The sequence below is a fragment of the Bidens hawaiensis genome, unplaced genomic scaffold, assembly GCF_021521415.1.
Source record: "Bidens hawaiensis isolate Kalapana, Puna unplaced genomic scaffold, B.hawaiensis_p1.1 tig00018317_1, whole genome shotgun sequence".
NCBI classification, from domain to species: domain Eukaryota; kingdom Viridiplantae; phylum Streptophyta; class Magnoliopsida; order Asterales; family Asteraceae; genus Bidens; species Bidens hawaiensis.
Window position 1 is genome coordinate 15287 of NW_027492769.1, and position 5750 is coordinate 21036.

General features: G+C 35.0%; 1 pseudogene; it reads left to right on the forward strand.

The window, feature by feature from the left end:
- The first annotated feature begins 1058 nt into the window (after nt 1-1058).
- LOC143555805 (uncharacterized) lies at nt 1059-4993 on the forward strand (annotated as a pseudogene).
- Nucleotides 4994-5750: the final 757 nt, after the last annotated feature.

Genomic DNA, 5750 nt, shown 5'->3' on the forward strand with positions numbered 1-5750 from the left:
AGCACGGGATTGAGTTGCTTACTTGTATATGCAGGAAACAAGAATTTTAGTTTCAATTTGTTTGGTATCCACTTTATATATCTTAGGTTATAAAGAAACTGTTAATTATGGCATTTTTATGACCTTTTAATTGGCTTGACCCGTATGTTTAGTTAGTTATTATATAATGACCTAGCTCACGCAAAATTACATTTTTTATATGAAAAAAAGGCCTCAACTCCCTAATTCGCTTTAGGCCTCAGAGAGGGTTGAGCAAGCCTTGTATTATGAAAGAGACATTCTAGTCATAATAAAAAAGGTCTTTCGTCCTTGCATGAATGGACCAAAGTAAAGAGAAAGATGGAAAACACAATCTTCATGATTGCTTCATAGTGGACACATGACATACCCCACACATATATATGAATTGCCATCTTTTTAGTATTTGTAAATTCTTGTAGTTTTTACTAACTTTATAAGTTCTTGTGTTATTAATATTTGAAAGTATAATTATTTCATAACATAAAGTTAGTTGCACCAATATTATATTGGCAATATATATAGAAACTATGAAAAAAAAAAGTGGCAAAACTTTGACTAAATCATTATGCAACTTTATGAATATTAACAACATAAAACGATTCATGTTATTATTGTTATTTTATATAATAATAATAATAATAATAATAATAATAATAATAATAATAATAATATGCCAACATTAGTAGGTGCACATGTTGAGACCAAGTTTAAATGTGTTTGGAAGAATTGTTCAGTGTTCAATTAGTGGATTCTCTTATCATTGATATATATGGTTGATGATTGTCATGGATATTTTAGTCAAATGACAATTTAAGTGTTGTTTGTTGTCTGATTGCACGAGAACCTCACACTAAATGCAAACTTATAAAGAATTAGTCCATGACGTTTGATTTTGATTACGATTTTAACCAAAATTAGTAGGCAAGGAAGGTGAAAATAGTAATTTACTCATTCAAACAATAGTTGATGTACGAACCGGCCGGCCCAACTAAAACCTACGTGTAAAAACTAAACCCCACCCAAAACAACCGCCGGCGATGACCACCACCAGCAGCAGCCGCCGACTGAGAGCCTTCAAACGGTGGATGAACCACCACTCAATCAACCACAGCGACGCACTGGACCTCATAATCCAACCACACCAGCTATGCATAAAAACCCTATACGACCTACACGACGCTGACGTCATCGCCACCATCCCCAAACGCAGCTGCCTCACCGTCAAATCCTCCGGCGCCTGCCACCTCATCGAGGACTTCAATCTAGAAGGCTACATGGCGCTCGCCGTTGCTGTTATGTATGAGAGGAGTTTAAGGCAACAGTCGCCGTGGTTCGGTTATCTCCAGCTGCTTCCGGAACGGAATTCTGACGTGCCGTTGCTGTGGTCGATTGGTGAGATTGATGAGTTGTTGGTTGGTACAGAGCTTCATAAGGTTAGGTTTTTGAGCTGCTGCATTGTTTGGATTAGTTTGGTGGTTAGGGTTTATGTCATTTTTGACCTAGCAATCTCTTTTGTTGTTGAAATGCTGTGAATTGGATCTCCGAGATTAGGCTCGAGCTTGGTTTGTTTTTAATTACGAGTAGGGCTGTACACGAATCGAACAAAACGTTGTCTAGCATTAAACATGTTCACGAACGCTAACCAAACAGAACATCTTGTTCGTGTTCATTCGTTATGGAATTGAACTTGTTCACGAAAGCAAACGAACACGTACTATGTGATAATGTAAGAAAAATAAAACGACATTCTTAATCCAAAACATTAGACATAATCCACCTTAGTTAAATATAAAGTGAAGCACTTGAGATAATAAGAATCATAAACATAATCATCCCCTAATCAGCAGTAATTTGCTGATAATGTCAACAAAGCAAAAGCTAGATTTGTTGTTAGTTGAAGCAAGAGTTTATAAGACCAAAACATTAACGAATCAACTCAACATAAAGGGTAAAATTATAGAATGCAAATGTTACATTGCTATTACAAATAAAATATTATAAAAATATAAAACAAACCTTTAATTAACGAACATAAATGAACACATTGCCGAACGTTCATGGACACAAAAGAACAAACACAGCCTCTATTCATGTTCGTTCATTTACTAAATGAACAAACATAAACAAACTTCCCGCCGAACGGTTCATGAACTGTTCGCTGAACGTTCATCCTGATTACGAGAGCTGGAGCTTGGCTCGTTCTGAGCTCTTTTTTTCAAAGCTCGAGCTCGGCTTGTGAGTTGTGTGTTCAAGCTTGGCTCAGGCTTGGCTTGTTTATAATTTATTAGTTATACGCTTTTAACTATTTTATATGTTTTGAGAAAAACTTTAAACAACCGAAGCTCGGCTCAAGCTCATGTGAAGTATCTTAAGCGAGCCAAAGTTCAACACGAGCTTGGATGCTCAGTGTAAAGTAATACTAAGAAGTCTAAAGTTGTTAATACTTAAAAATACACGATGCTTGAGCTCGGGCTCAATAACTAAACAAGGTTTATGGCTTGGCTCGGGCTAGATAAGACCCGGCTAGTTTGCACCTCTTAAGTGCTAGTGAAATAATTAGTTAGTTAGGTTAATGGTATTGGTTTCTTAGAGTGGTCCCCTTTTTCAGCTCAATGAAAACAATACAAAGGACTCTTAACAAGCCAATATTATTAACCTAAGTAACTAACTAATTATTTTACTAACAGTGCTAATTGCTTAGCATATTGTGCTTCCATTTATATTGGTATGTATAGAGAATAAATTACACTTGGATACCTTCTATGATTGATAATTATATAACTAGTCTAATACATTCTGATTAACCCTTGAGATGTTTGTGATTTAAACTATTGAAGACAGACGGTTAAAGAAGACAAAGCTCTTGTATATGAGGACTGGAAATCATGTATTGTGCCATTTGTGGAGTCGTCTCCTACACCACTTGATCCTGATGATTTTGATCTTGACCACTATCTTGCTGCAAAAAGTTTAATCTCTTCACGTTCGTTTCAGATTGACAATTATTATGGGTTTGGGATGGTTCCTTTAGCAGACCTGTAAGTTTATATATTCTCATATTAATCTATATTATAAAATTTGTAATTCATGTTCTTGGTGGTTTAATATGTATCAGGTTCAATCATAAGACAAATGCTGAAGATGTACACTTTACCTCTGTATCTGATCATTCTGAATCTGACACTGATTCATCTGAAAATATAGAAAACCAAATTGATGGTAATCTTCCAAATGGGGATTGTGTATTTCAGAATGGAAAAGAATCAAAGTCAACTCACCAGAAGGTGATTTTAGTGCTGCTGATGATGCATGTGACTCAAACACTGAAATTCTTGAAATGATTATGGTGAGGGATGTTAAAGCTGGAACTGAGGTTAGCATCTTTCTCATATTTTTGACGGGTTGTAATCAGGGGTACATAACACTAAATCCGCGGGTTTGGGTTAAGTCTAAATGGGTTCAGGTCAGTTTTGGGTCGAAACTGCAAACACGTTTATGTTCATGGGTTGACCTATTTAATTTAATACTTTTTTAAAATGTTTGCGTGTCATAAATTAAACTGGTTGTTTAATTTTATGCGAAAATTTAAACGATAAAAGAGAAATGAGCATAAAATTTGATTAAATTTAAATAATTAATAATATCCTAGATAAGTTTTTAAAATAAAAGTGGTTAAAAAAAAATATAGCAGGTAAAATAAAAACAAAAAGAATGAAAATAGAAGATTAGTGAAAACTAAACATTTCATTTTTAAGGTCTAAGGGCAAATTGGCCATTTTAGTGGAAACTTGAAAGAACATAAAGCATGATAACTTTTCAACACAAAGGACACTTGGTGTAATTTTCATGCTTAAAGGACACCAAATGTAATTTTCATGCTAAAAGGGCACTAAGGGGGTGTTTGGGTGAGCTTTTGAAAAGTCACTAAGTGTAATTTTCATGCTAAAAGGACACTAAGGGGGTGTTTGGGTGAGCTTTTGAAAAGTCACCAAGTGTAATTTTCATGCTTAAAGGACACCTTTCATATTTTGGGTAATACATAAAGGACAAAATATGTAATTTACTCGAGTGCTAAAGAGATGTGTTCTTGTCAACTTGTGAAAACTTAAAAGAGAGATGAACATCAAGTTTTATAGTTTTAAGCGTATTTAGTTTATGTGCATTTGTATATGTGAATAGTAAATTTGTTATTTGTGTTTGTTTTCAGGTTTTCAATACATATGGAACAATGGGTAATGCTGCATTGCTTCACAGATACGGTTTCACAGAACCCGATAATCCATACAACATAGTAAACATAGATTTAGAACTAGTCCTCCAATGGAGTTCATCAATTTTTTCATCTCGTCACAGGAGAACTCGCCTATCTTCATGGAAAAAATTACATATTTCTGAATTTCCAAACCAGCAGATTGATTATTTTGAAATATCATCTGATGGTGAACCGGAAGTTGAACTCCTAAAATTGATGTTCATAATATTATTATCTGAAAAAGACTACAATGAGTTTGAGAGATCAAATGTAGTGTCGATATGTAACAAAAAAGGGTTTGTGCTTGAAGAGATTACTGAGACGAATAAGAAGGTTTTATTGACGGAAAGTGTAAGAAGTGGCTTGTTGTCATTGGCGGATATTAGGGAAAGATGCTATGGGTTGAGGTCTTTGGAAGATGATGTTGAAGCACTTGAGGCTTGTTCTGTTACAAACAAAAAGTTGTACCATTCGTTGGTGTTGCGCGTCAGCGAGCGAATGATTATCAAGAAGCTTAGGGCGTATGCGAGTGTAGGGTCCGCGAGGGTACGTGCGCTTGGTGGTGGTAATGAATCTACCTTGAGGAAGAAGTTACAGAAGAGATGACGGTGACAGACCTACAACTTTTTTAGTGGTTTCTAGCTTTTCATGCCATCTAAATCCGGCCTTTTTGGTTTATTATTTATGACTTGTCCATTTTTGTGATTCTAGTAACTACGTTAAAGCTGAGCATTCAAAAAGTCTTTTTAAGAATTGTCATATTTGTGTATCTCATCTTCTATTAGTCTCTAAAAATGTCATCCTCAATTTAGGAAGGTAAATTGGTTTTTAACGGTCCAAACTATGCCGTATTGGTATATAATAGCCCCAACTTAACATTTGGATGGTGATGGTCCCAACCAAAGGTATATTTATTTCCAACGGTCTAAGACTAACAGATGGTTAATGACGTTAGTTCAATGATCACGTGGCACGCCTAGTTGTCAAAAAAGATCTGAAAATTTTTACTTTTTCTTAAATTACATAGATTCGACTTAAATGGGCAACAACTAAATGAATTGATCCGGATTTGCTTGTCAAAACTGGTGTAGCAGGCCGACGAACACCCCTAAAATATATATTTGACTACTAAGAAAAACCGAATCAAGTAATACACGGATAACAATCATGTAAACTTCTTTTCACTATTAAACATAACTAAAGTCATCAAAACACTTTCAAGTTTGTACAAACAACATAGAAACTACCGAAAAACACCATATCAAAACAAAGAAATGATGTCTTGCCTAAGCCCATCTGAGGGTGGTAGCAAGGCTACCACTAAGGGCGATTGGATTAAGTCGCATGCCCAAAAGAATGCTGGATCTGAAATCATAGTTCTAATTAATTCGACACATATATCGATGTTGTTCAGGTCAGCATAATAAAAAAATTATTTATTTTGAACACAACCTGCGTTTTTAATAGAACTTCTATC